This window comes from Aquarana catesbeiana, linkage group LG04, assembly GCF_042186555.1.
Source record: "Aquarana catesbeiana isolate 2022-GZ linkage group LG04, ASM4218655v1, whole genome shotgun sequence".
Taxonomy (NCBI): domain Eukaryota; kingdom Metazoa; phylum Chordata; class Amphibia; order Anura; family Ranidae; genus Aquarana; species Aquarana catesbeiana.
The window spans coordinates 140069153-140083296 of NC_133327.1; the positions used below are offsets into that span (position 1 = coordinate 140069153).

The following is a 14144-nucleotide window of genomic DNA, read 5'->3' on the forward strand; positions in this document are numbered from 1 at the left end:
AGGGATTCTCCTAAGTATGAAGATAGAGCCCACGATAGGGTGCTCTGGCTATTGTGTTCTCTGGTCAACACTAGGCAACAATCAAGATAGAAAAATCTGGCAACTCCATGTCCATATCCAAAATGTAAACGTTTATTGTTACATGTAAAAAGATACAAGGGCTGGAGAGTTTTGGCACACCGCCTTTGTCACAGCACAAAGATAAAAATGACAAACACTCTATATATAGTAAACAGGAAGGGAAACAACCCCACTCACCGCATGAGCAATAATCAACCATGCAAATTAATCTTTCGGACTCCCCAGCTGATGGAAGTGGGGAGGGAAAGAAAGATCATATACCACTAGTGAAAACATCAAAATATAAACAAAATAAAAATAAAAAATAAAAATGATATAAACCATGAAGAAAAATCAAAAAGGAAAAGGGAGAAAAAGAAAAAAGGAGGAAAATAATGACAAATAATTCCAAATATCTTTATAAACACTAGCATATGAAAAAGTGAGTTGTAACATACCAGCATGGACCTGTTCTACACATATATATATATGGGTATGGAGTAAAAAAGATTTTGTTCCTTTTATGTATAATTACCAATTCTATAAAAATCCATATACAAGCCCCAAGCACTACTAATTGAATGTTACAGAAAGCTGAAATAAAGGTTTAAAAGACAGCTAAACTTGACAACTATTTTAAAAAGAAATCCACATCATATCTGTTATGTGTATGCAGATCTCTTTTTAAAATAGTAGTCAAGTTTAGCTGTCTTTTAAACCTTTATTTCAGCTTTCTGTAACATTCAATTTGTAGTGCTTGGGGCTTGTATATGGATTTTTTTTTATAGAATTGGTAATTATAATTAAAGGAACAAAATCTTATTTTACTTCATACTAGGGGTGCGCATCTTCACTGGCCTCACGGTTCGATTCGATTACGATTATCAGGTCCACGATTCACGATGCATCACGATTACTGCGCGCGGTTTTCATCCAAAAAAATTAAGTAGTCAGAAGAACTCCATTTTTTAAATTTTATCTGTTCTTAAAAAAAAGACAACACTCCTTGCATGTAGCAAAGTGTAAACAGTGCAGACAACTTAAAGAGGAGCTCCAGACTGCCCCCAAATGACTACAGAAGATGGTCAGAGACTGCAGACATGATACAGGAGATGGTCAGAGACTGCAGACATGGTACAGGAGATGGTCAGAGACTGCAGAAATGGTACAGGAGATGATCAGAGACTGCAGACATGGTACAGGAGATGATCAGAGACTGCAGACATGGTACAGGAGATGGTCAGAGACTGCAGACATGGTACAGGAGATGATCAGAGATTGCAGACATAGTACAGGAGATGGTCAGAGACTGCAGACATAGTACAGGAGATGATCAGAGACTGCAGACATGGTACAGGAGATGGTCAGAGACTGCAGAAATAGTACAGGAGATGGTCAGAGACTGCAGACATGGTACAGGAGATGATCAGAGACTGCAGACATGGTACAGGAGATGATCAGAGACTGCAGACATGGTACAGGAGATGATCAGAGACTGCAGACATGGTACAGGAGATGGTCAGAGACTGCAGAAATAGTACAGGAGATGGTCAGAGACTGCAGACATGGTACAGGAGATGATCAGAGACTGCAGACATAGTACAGGAGATGGTCAGAGACTGCAGACATAGTACAGGAGATTTTCAGAGACTGCAGACATAGTACAGGAGATGGTCAGAGACTGCAGACATAGTACAGGAGATGGTCAGAGACTGCAGACATAATACAGGAGATGGTCAGAGACTGCAGACATAGTACAGGAGATGGTCAGAGACTGCAGACATAGTACAGGAGATGGTCAGAGACTGCAGACATGGTACAGGAGATGGTCAGAGACTGCAGAAATGGTACAGGAGATGATCAGAGACTGCAGACATGGTACAGGAGATGATCAGAGACTGCAGACATGGTACAGGAGATGGTCAGAGACTGCAGACATGGTACAGGAGATGATCAGAGACTGCAGACATAGTACAGGAGATGGTCAGAGACTGCAGACATAGTACAGGAGATGATCAGAGACTGCAGACATGGTACAGGAGATGGTCAGAGACTGCAGAAATAGTACAGGAGATGGTCAGAGACTGCAGACATGGTACAGGAGATGATCAGAGACTGCAGACATGGTACAGGAGATGATCAGAGACTGCAGACATGGTACAGGAGATGATCAGAGACTGCAGACATGGTACAGGAGATGATCAGAGACTGCAGACATGGTACAGGAGATGGTCAGAGACTGCAGAAATGGTACAGGAGATGGTCAGAGACTGCAGACATGGTACAGGAGATGATCAGAGACTGCAGACATAGTACAGGAGATGGTCAGAGACTGCAGACATAGTACAGGAGATGGTCAGAGACTGCAGACATAGTACAGGAGATGGTCAGAGACTGCAGACATAGTACAGGAGATGGTCAGAGACTGCAGACATAATACAGGAGATGGTCAGAGACTGCAGACATAGTACAGGAGATGGTCAGAGACTGCAGACATAGTACAGGAGATGGTCAGAGACTGCAGACATAGTACAGGAGATGGTCAGAGACTGCAGACATGGTACAGGAGATGACCAGAGACTGCAGACATAGTACAGGAGATGGTCAGAGACTGCAGACATAGTACAGGAGATGGTCAGAGACTGCAGACCTGCTGGACATGGTAAGGGAGGTGCCAGACTGTCCTATCCAAGATGAATAATACCCCGCCCCCCTCACCACTAACCTGTCCCCATATAATACTATTACCATAGCGCTCCCCTGCCCAGTGTCACCACAGACCAATTCCCATCCTTCTTCCCCCACCTCTACACAGTGAACATGCAAATAGGGCAATAAATCAAAAAATTGTGTGCAGAGCTTTGTGGTGATAATAAATGCACAAAAAAGTCTTACTTATTCAAAGTAATTCCAGTGCTGAGTGTTCTCTGCTGTGTTCAAATCATTCACCAGAAATCAGGAATGGCACAGCAGAGAACACTCAGCACTGGAATTACTTTGAATAAGTAAGACTTTTTTGTGCATTTACTATCACCACAAAGCTCTGCACACAATTTTTTAATTTATTGCCCTATTTGCATGTTCACTGTGTAGAGGTGGGGGAAGAGCAGAGCTGTCCTCCATGCGGCCCCCTTACCTGGCTTGACATGCCGCGGCTCCACTCTCCTCCTCGGAGCTCCGTGCTCCACAAGCTGGCCACCGCCACTCTTAGCAGCAGCAGCTCCATGTCCCCGCGAACATGCATACAGCGTCGCTCCCCGCAGGGCAGCAGGGGGGTGACATAAGTCAGAGACAACATGAAGGAAAAGCCGGCGCGGCTTACTTCCGCGGCTCTTCGGCGGCTTTCGGCTCCCTTCGGTCGCGGAGGCGGGGCATAACGCGGCGCGAGGATGACGTCATCCTCAATCGATGCCTTAAAGCTATAGCATCGATGCCGCATCGTGGACGGTCGGATGCCGATGCGTCGATTCGGCGATTAATTTCAGCAGCCCTACTTCATACCCATCTATATATGTGTAGAACAGCTCCATGCAGGCATGTTACAACTCACTTTTTCATACGCTAGTGTTTATAATGATATTTAGAATTATTTGTCATTGTTTTCCTCCTTTTTTGTTTCCTTTTTCTCCTTTTTTTTTTTTTTCCTTTTTGTCTTTTCTTCATGGTTTATTTCATTTTTTTTTTTTATTTTTATTTTGTTTATATTTTGATGTTTTCACTAGTGGTATATGATCTTTCTTCCCCTCCCCACTTCCATCAGCTTGGCAGTCCGACAGATTATTTAGCATGATTGGATTATTGCTCATGCGGTGGTTGGAGTTGTTTCCCTTCCTGTTTACTAAATATAGCATGTTTGTCATTTTTATCTTTGTGCTGTGACCAAGGCAGTGTGCCGAAACGCGTTAGCCCTTGTATCCTTTTACATGTACCAATAAACGTTTACATTTTGGATATGGACATGGAGTTGCCGGCTTTTCCTATCTTGATTGTGGTCCTATTAGCAACCAATCCTTGTATACACCAAAAGCCAGCCATACATGGGTTGACATTTGCTGCTTCATCAGAGACTGGCAACATTTTGATCCGTGCATTGGCACCCTGGTTGTACAGAAGTCAATTTATCAATCTACTTCTGTACAACAAGCATGTGGAGTTTTTCCAAATCGATCAGTGCCACTGACCATAGCTGGCAGCACTAATCATTGCATTCTGAGCGTGGGAAATCTTTACAATAACACGGCAGGAGTGATTCCCTCATCCACATCGAAAGTGTGGATATTGAAATAGGATCATTTTTTCGTTCAATCCGCTGGTTAAACAAAGCAAATGATTAATGGCCTGCCAAACTCCACAGCAATAGCTATGAAAAGAAAGCCCACCACACTCATTGAGTGTTGCTGCTCTCCAGAATATGAAGGCAAACATTACAATTACACCAGTACTTCATTAGATGGTCAATCTACCCAAAACTGTTTTAACTCCAGACTGGGCCATAACCCCCCACATTTTTCCTTTACATCTTTATACATACCTTTTTCCAGGGGTCTCTGGTATAGTCTTTTGATATTGTGGGTTATGCTGCAGAGAACGTCTTCATGTAATGCTGAGAGAGCAGCAGGTTCTGGTGAGCCCAGGGCAGATTTTTGACGTGTCCTGGAAGCGTCTTTAAACCCAGAAAATTTGTGTTGCTGGATTGTGAGGATAGCTCCAATATTTGCTTTTTGAATTTTACTTTATTGACCGCAATATACAGGGATATGTAATGTAATACTGACACATAATCACACACATAGGTTGGACTTGATGGACTTGTGTCTTTTTTCAACCTCACCTACTATGTAACTACTATGTAACTATGTAACTGGTATAAAGCAATGTATTATTTTATTATTGTCTGTAAGCTAAAGTTGAGATTTAGTTGTTGGTATATGTTAAGGAGTTGAGCATTTAATGATTTCTTATATCACTTGGGATTCCTGTTCCAGGGCTTTTCACACCTGCAGTAACCAAATAAGGGAGATTTCATGACTAGACACCCTAAGAGATCTGAGCCCAGCATATTCCACCTTTAACTAAAATATCAATTTCGGTATTGTCAGAGATTAGCAACACTGTTGTTTTGTGTTGTGTTGGTGAACTCCATTTCATTTTTTTCTGTGAGCTTACTTTTTTGGTGTACCTGCTTCTAATCAAAACTGCTTTACTCTGCATTTTGAATAGTTATTTCTAGTTATTTCTACCAGAAAACCCACTGCAGTGCTGAGCTTAGCTGCGTATAAATTAAAACTCTATTCATCACAGGAACTGAGGCTGTCATAATATGTCTTGCTGTATAAAAATACTCAGTGACAAGCTGTATCCATCAGACAAGCATCATTACCCAGAAATATTAGCCCTAAAAGATAGTCTGATATTAGTTCATCTCCTATTTTATGAAGCAGTCTTGAAAGCATTAATATTATGGACATTTCCATATCTTAATCTGAAATCCGAAACATTTAAAAAATTTACTAAAACTAAAAATTGAAGTTTAATTTTAGCAAGCCCTTACATAAATAATACAGCTGACACAGAATTGATGTACTAGTGATGTAGTATACATTAACAGGATAGATAATGTGCATTAAACCTCTTCATACAATTCTCATTTGTACATAATGATTTATTACATTGCCTTAAAGGCTAAGTTCTCCTTTTTTTTCTAAATCCAGCTCCCCTATGTACCAATATACCATTAATGTATGTACCTCTGTTGTAGAAAGATACCAGCTTTTTTTTATTTTGAGAACAAGGCCTTACCTTAGCCCTTGCTGTATTTCTTAGAATGCTTCAGAGACTCTCTGGTATACAGACAGAGAAGCCAGTAAGACACAGGAAGCAGTTCTCCATGCGTGCATTTTCCTGGCTTCCCCAGCGTTCCTTCAGAAGGGCTCAGGCTGCATGCTAAATTCCTTGGGGCCACATGCAGCCCATGGGACACCCCTGATGTAGTGCAAGGGCCTGCCTGATTGGACATAGAGTATCAGGGTACTCACTGAAGCCGAGATGCTGGGAGTGGCTTCCCTTGCAGCTAAGCGCACTATACCCCTGGAGATGGTACAGAGGGTATAGGGCACAGAGAGGCACGGGTCGCCAGCAGGTAGATAGCTCTTGAGAGGAGGACTCCTGCAGCGTGGAGATGAAGAGCAGCGATGAATCCGGCCCCAGAACTGAAGTAGAAGACCCGGCTGGGGTTCTAACCCACAGGCACAGTGGGAGTTGAGCAGAGTGCAGGAGGTTAGGCACGGAGAACCCAGTAATAGAAAGTCTGTGGTGCAGGCCGGGAACATACACTGGGAGCAAGTGGATAAGGAAGTCCTCAACAGTCCTGGGGTCAAACACAGCAGACAGTAATCAGAGAAATCCTGAAGGCGAGCCGGAGATAGTGCACTGGAGATGGACAGCAGAGGAGTCCGTTAAACAAGCCAGGGTCATACACAGGAAGGCAGGAGAATCCAAAAGACAGGCCGAGGGTCAAACACATGAAGAAAATGATAGAGAAGTCCTTTGAACAAGCCGGGGTCAAACACTGGAGAGAAGCAAGGTAGGTCAGGTCAATCAGGGTCACAACAGGTAAATACAAGTAGCAAGAATCAGGAACGGAACACAGGAATCTGAAAGACAAACTAGCAATTATACAGGGAACAGATCAGTCTTTATATAGGCCAGCAAGGGGGTGTAACGCTAACGTGTGAACGTGGGTTCGCCATTACGCCGTTGCGTCGTGTCATGAACCCGTGTGTGCCGTTCCGATACATCGCTAACCCGCATGCGCCGAAGCGCGACTACGCTGCGCAGACGCACAGGAACATTCCGATATTGGCAAGCTCTTTTTCTATTACTTCTCTGACAGTGCCCCCCCCAAGGGGCAGCCTCCGGATGCCCAATCTGGCCAGTACTCCCGGATATTTCTTGTGAAACGCTTGTATTAAACGTGGGGCGTGTATATTGGAGGAAGGTTCCCAAGAGTTATCTTCTGGGGGGTACTCCTTCCACTTGACCAGGTACTGGACACGACCCCCCCTCCTTCTACAGTCCATTATAGCCTCCACCTCAAATTCATCTTCGCCTTCAATATTGATCGGAGGAGGTGGCAATTCTTCCCTTCCTGGGAAAGAGCTGGGAGTTACTGGTTTCAAAAGAGAAGTATGAAAAACAGGATGAATTCTGTAAGAGCTAGGTAGAGAAAGTTCAAAAGCCATGGGGTTCACTACACTTTTCACTTTGAAGGGACCAATAAATTTTGGGCCCAATTTGCGTGAGGGACAAGAAAGTTTAAGGTTTGTTGCAGATAGCCAGACTTCATCCCTGATTTTAAAAGTTGGATTGCTCCTCCTTCCCCTGTCATAGCATTTCTTGTAGCTGTCCTGAGCCTTCTTCATAGCTTCCTGAATTAATTGGAAATTAGTTTGAATAAAACTTATTCGGTCTTGTACCGCAGGAACTGACACCTCTGGAAAAGAGTTAGGCAAAAAAGAAGGATGAAATCCATAATTGGCCCAGAAAGGAGTTTGGTTGGTTGCTGTGTGTATGGAATTATTGTAGGCAAATTCTGCACAGGGGAGGAGCGAAACCCAGTTGTCTTGAGAGCACGAGCAAAAGCAGCGAAGATACTGTTCCAGAGTTTGGTTCGTCCTCTCTGTTTGGCCATTACTTTGGGGGTGATACGCTGAGGACAGACATACCTTGATTGCTAAGGATTTGCAAAGGTCTTTCCAGAATTTTGAGGTGAACTGGACTCCTCTGTCAGACACAATGTTATCGGGTACTCCATGGAGCCTAACTACTTACTTAATGAATATATCTGCGGTATCTGAAGCAGAGGGCGTGCCTTTCATAGGTAAGAAGTGGGCCATTTTTGAAAGGCGATCGACCACTACCTGAATGGTGGAGAACCCCTCAGCAGGCGGTAGGTCAACGATAAAGTCCATAGCCACTTCCTTCCAGGGTTGCTCTGGTATGGGTAACGGTCTTAGTAGACCCCAGGCTTTCGCGTTGGACCCCTTGCTGCGTTGGCAGACAATACAAGATTTTACATAATTCTTACAATCCTGACTCCACCCTGGCCACCAGAAGGAACAATGTATTAGTTCAGAGGTCTTTTGTACGCCAAAATGTCCTGCAAAATTGTTATCATGAAAAGTTCTTAGTACCAAGGGCATTACTTGTACTGGGACAAATATTTTGTTTTGAGCCCATAGCAAACCATCCTGTTTCCTCAGTGAAGGTACTTCAGGGTTTAAACATTGGCTGGAGGCCTGTTCAATGGCAGTCCTTAGATCCGGCTGGATTAAGCAAAGAAAATTCTGTGAGGACAGAATAGTACTAGGTTCTGCTGTCTGAGGGGTCTCCGGAAACATCCGGGAGAGCGCATCTGCTTTCCCATTTTTGGAGCCTGGCTGATAGGAAATGTGAAAGTTGAACCTGGAGAAGAACAAAGCCCAGCGGGCTTGCCGGGGTCTGAGACGTTTTGCTGTCCTGAGGTACTCCAGGTTCTTGTGATCTGTGAAGATAATAATGGGGTGAGAAGCACCCTCCAAAAGATATCTCCACTCTTCAAGAGCAAATTTGATGGCCAGTAATTCACGCTCCCCAACGTCATAGTTCCTTTCTGGCGGGGATCATTTCCAGAAGGTAAAAACCACAGGGTGAAGAAGAGCCTTATGACCTCGCCTTTGAGACAAAATTGCTCCTAAAGCTGACTCTGAGGCATCCACTTCCAACACATAGGGAAAAGCGGGGTCTAGATGTAGTAGTACCGGGGCAGAAGTAAATAGATCCTTCAGTTTATTAAAAGCTTCCTGAGCTTCTGGAGACCACTGGAATCGGCTTTGCTGGCGAGTCAATTGGGTTATGGGTGAAATGATTGATGAGAATCCTTTTATGAACCTGCGGTAAAAGTTGGCAAAGCCCACAAATCGTTGAACCCCCTTTTTATCTACAGGAGCTGGCCATTCCTGGATAGATTTCACCTTCTGAGGATCCGTTGCGACCCCTTCAGTGGAGATAGTGAACCCTAAGAATTGGACTACCGTTTTTTTCAAACTCACATTTTTCCCCTTTTAGATAAAGTCTGTGTTTCCTGAGAATCGTGAGTACCTTCTTTACATGGACTTGGTGCAGCTCAATGGTGGTAGAAAAAATCCAAATAACGTCAAGGTAAACGATCACAAAGTTGTCCAAGTATTCTCGAAAAATATCATTCACTAGATGTTGCAATGTAGCTGGGGCGTTGCATAGCCCGAATGGCATCACTAGATACTCGAAATGTCTGAATCTAGACCTAAAAGCCGTCTTCCACTCATCCCACGGGCGTATCCGAACCAGGTTGTAGGCGCCCCGTAGGTCAAGTTTAGAAAAGACTTGTGCGGTTCGGAACCGTTGGAACAGTTCTGGAATAAGGGGAAGCGGATAGCGTTTTTTGATGGTGATCTTGTTGAGTTCCCTGTAGTCCACACAGGGTCTTAGGGTGCCATCTTTTTTTTCAAAGAAGAAAATTCCCGCTTCGGCCGGAGAGGAAGAAGGACGGATGAACCCTTTTTCAAGGTTTTCGTTGATGTAGGACCGAAGAACCTCCAACTCCTTTTCTGATAGAGGGAATATACGACCAAAGGGGATCTCAGAGCCAGGTAAAAGATCAATGGGACAGTCATATGGTCGGTGAGGAGGCAAACTGTCGTCTTTCTTTTTATCAAAAATGTCCATGAATCCATGGTAGGCTGCAGGGACGTGCTGAAGATGATCGCGTACTGGCTGGATGGTCAGGCAGGAAGCTGTGCAGATGGAAACCAGAGGTAAAGCAATGCTGGGAGCAGTAGGCCGAAAAAAAGGAGATTTCCCTCTTACTCCAATTAATGTGGGGGTTGTGAGCTTGTAACCACGGAAGTCCCAGGATGATAGGGAACATGGGAGAGCATATGATGTCAAAGCAAAGAAATTCTTGATGTCCTGAGTCTGTAATGGTGAGAGTGGGTTTAGTCTCTTGTGTAACAGGTCCTGAACAGGGGGAAGATCCATCGGCCAGATGGATTTGGAGACTTTGTCTTTTATTTTGCAGAGGGATGCGTAGGCTCCGGGCTAGAGATGTATCCAGGAAGCAGCTGCAGGCGCCAGAATCAATAATGACCTGTAGGGAGACAGGAAGGACAAGGTGAGTTGAAGTTGGACCAGCTACCTGAAAGTTCATAACTTTTTGTGGATGAGACTTACTGGGTCTTATAGGACAATTGCGCAAGAAGTGGCCTGCCCCTCCACAGTATAGGCATAGGTTGGCTTCACCCCGGCGTTGCTTCTCATCAGGCGTGAGTGGAGCCTGGACCAGGCCCAGTTGCATTGGCTCACTTTCCAGAGTAGAGGAAGAAGGGACTGCAGGAGAAGGGTGAGCTGTAGGGACTCTGGGTAGCATCCAAGTAGGCCGGGGAGATTGGAAACGTTCAGAGCGTCGTTCCCATAAACGTCTATCTAATTTTATGGCCAGCTGGATCAACTCCTCCAGGGTAGAAGGAGAATCAACGCTTGCCAATTCATCCTTAAGAGTCTCTGAGAGCCCCTGGCGGTACTGATATTTGAGAGCCGCCTCATTCCATCCAGTGTCCCCAGACCGTTTTCAGAATTCGACCGTATAGTCTTCCACTGGTCTTTTCCCTTGGACTAAGGTAGGCAAAATGGTTTCGGCTGTGGCTGTGCGTTGGGGGTCGTCATATAACTTTCCCATGGATTCAAAGAAGGTTTCCACAGAGTTTAGTAAGGGGCTCTTCTTTTCCAGGAGGTTGTGGGCCCAGGCTTGGGGTTCTTCGGACAACAAAGAAATAATGAACCCTACTTTTACTGTCTCAGAACTAAAAGTCTTAGGCTGAAGAGCCAGGTATAACAAGCAGGCGTTCTTAAATGCTCTAAACCTTTTTTGATTTCCGGAAAATCGTTCAGGTGTGGGAACCCTGGGCTCTGGAAGAGTCATAACAACTGCAGAAGCTGTGCTGGAGTGATCTTGCGGAGGCTGCGTCCCCAGGAGATAATGTTAGGTGCTGGAGACGACCTTCAAGTTGAAAGTAGCCGTCTTGTAACCTCTGGACTGCTTGCGTAAGAGCTGTTACCTGCTGGCATAGAGCTTCAAGAGGGGAACCCGCTCTCTCGGCCTCAGACATGGCTGGTTTGTACTATCAGGGTACTCACCGAAGCCGAGATACTGGGAGTGGCTTCCCTTGCAGCTAAGCGCACTATACCCCTGGAGATGGTACAGAGGGTATAGGGCACAGAGAGGCATGGGTCGCCAGCAGGTAGATAGCTCTTGAGAGGAGGACTCCTGCAGCGAGATGAAGAGCAGTGATGAATCCGGCCCCGGAACTGGAGTAGAAGACCCGGCTGGGGTTCTAACCCACAGGCACAGTGGGAGCTGAGCAGAGTGCAGGAGGTTAGGCACAGAGAACCCAGTAATTGAAAGTCTGTCTTTATATAGGCCAGCAAGGGGGTGTAATGCTAACGTGTGAACGTTTGTTCGCCATTACGCCGTTGGGCCGTGTCATGAACCCGTGTGTGCCGTTCTGCTACATCGCTAATCCGCATGCGTCGAAGCGCGACTCCGCCGCGCAGACGCACAGGAACATTCCGATATTGGCAAGCTCTTTTTCTATTACTTCTCTGATAGAGAGTGATTGCATAGATGATGTGTCCTCCTATTATATCCTTTTGCTAAATCAAAAGGAGATTGCACAATCAGATTGTATAGTGTATGGCCACATTTATACACCTAAAATTACCTAGTTGCGCTTTCAGTGTCATTAACTGTTAACGGCACACCCAACACAGTAGCAAACACACATTTTGCCACATGAAAAAACAGGTGACAAATTCAGTAAAAAACGTGCAACTCATGCACCACGCCAAAATGTCCCATTAGTTATTTTGCCACATGTAGCGCAGCCCATTGAAATCAACAGGCTGCCCTATGTGTGTCACTGGAAAAACAAGCCAAAAAACATGCGCTTCCATTACTCTAGGTGTGAATGGGGTCTGAAATTGAAATTCATGTGTTTATACAAGAACAATGATGCTCCATTCACATCTGTGGGTTTTCAAGCGCATGGCAAACTGCACAGAAAATGTGCACTTTGCCATGCATTTCTGAAACGCTGCAAATGTGCATCATGCTTGTGTTGTCATTGTATGGTAAAGGCACCATGCTCCACTCCAAAAAAGGTTCTGGAGCTTCTCTGAGGTGATTGTTGCGTGTAGGGCAGCCCATTAAAGTGAATGGGCTGCCCTATGCGTGAAAAAATGGAAACGCTCCAAGACACCCAAAAAAACACATGTGGGAATGCGAGTTTTCACTATGTGGAGATGTGTACTTGTATAAAGGTGGCCATACACTATGCAATCTGATTGTACAATCTCTGTACAATTTCCTTTATATTTACCAGAACTATGGAATAAGCGGACACACTTGAACAATCGATTCAATTTATATCAAATCAGACAGGCCCATGTACCACATAGCTAATGGGAGATCTAAAGGTGATTTTATAATCAGATTGTATAGGAAGTGGGTGGAAGGTAATATTGTAATGAGGGAGGTGTGGTCCAGAGTGGTGAATGCACCCTATCATACCCTTTTCTGTGATACAACAAGGAAGTGAAGGCTTCTGGGAGATGGTCTATAGGAAGTTAAAGTGTTACTAAACCCAACAGTAAAATCAGTCCGTATATGCAGTAAAGCATGCTTGTTATACTCACTGTGGAACCTAAAGGGTTAATCCTCTGCAATGTGCAAAAAGTCTGTTTGATCTTGTCTTCTCTGGTCCTCCCCTTCTTCCACTGTCCCTAGGCCATCTGCTGATAGAACAGAGCCTTAGGGGCACTCTGCACATGCTCAGTTTGGTGTGTATTTCTAGAGAATTTTATTTTTTTTCTTGGGAGGGTGCATGTGATCAACACAGGGCCAATCAGCACTGTCCAGATAGAGGGTCAGGGGTCCTGTAGCTTCATAGGACAATCAGAGGAGAATGGAAACTCCTCCTACAAGCTTTAACCAGACACTGATAAAAGTCACATGCTATATACTTCTGATGAGAAAAGGTATTTGGCAGTTTATATTTACTAAAATAAGTGCATTTCCATGTTCTGTGTACTGTGGGGGACCAAATATAGTAAATGCAGGCTCCTGGGTTTAGTAACAATTTAATGCCACCGGAAGTGATGGAATCTGAAAATCATTTTAAAAATTCAAATAAACTGACAAGATTTTAAACCTCCCGTGGATAAGGTAAGTGAGAGAAAAGCACATTGGGTTGGTTGGGCCAGAAATGGCATTTGAAAAAGCTTCTGTATGCCCGATACGGTGAACTTATCCTATAACTGTATGATTTTGAAATGCAGTGCCGATTTTACAAAACAAATAAAAATAAAAGTCAGACTCCTTACCTTGGTGTTTATGCATATTTTTTAAATTATTAGTAAAAAGTGTACAAGTGAGGATTAGAAATAAACACAATAGTAAAAATATACAGCTCACAGAAAATGCTACGTATTTAGCCTTTGTTAATTCTTTAATAGTTCACTGTAGATCATTTTCAGCCTGTATTAGTATGGTAATTATTTCTATATAAATAATCATTGTGTTTACCCTAACTATACACTATATTGTCAAAAGTATTGGGACACATGCCTTTACATGCACAAGAAATTTAATGGCATCCCATTCTTAGTCCATAGGGTTAAATATTGAGTTGGCCCACCCTTTGCAGCTATAACAGCTTCAACTCTTCTGGGAAGCAGTGGCGGCTGGTGCTCAAAATTTTTGAGGGGGGGCAAACAAGCTGAAAAATTCTGAAAAAAAACATCAATTGCAGCCTGACTGTGCCCATCAAATGCAGCCACTGTGCCCATCAAATCCAGCCACTGTGCCCTCAAACGCAGCCACTGTGCCCATCAATTGCAGCCACTGTGCCCATCAATTACAGCCACTGTGCCCATCGATTACAGCCACTGTGCCCATCGATTGCTGCCACTGTGCCCATCGATTGCTGCCACTGTGCCCATCAATTACAGCC

At 44.3% G+C, this 14144-nt stretch overlaps 1 protein-coding gene across 2 annotated transcripts in view; it reads left to right on the forward strand.

Moving 5' to 3' along the window:
- The window catches only part of MYO7B (myosin VIIB), a 422737-nt gene that overhangs the window by 342504 nt on the left and 66089 nt on the right, over positions 1–14144 (forward strand). The gene's annotated exons all lie outside the window — the stretch shown is intronic.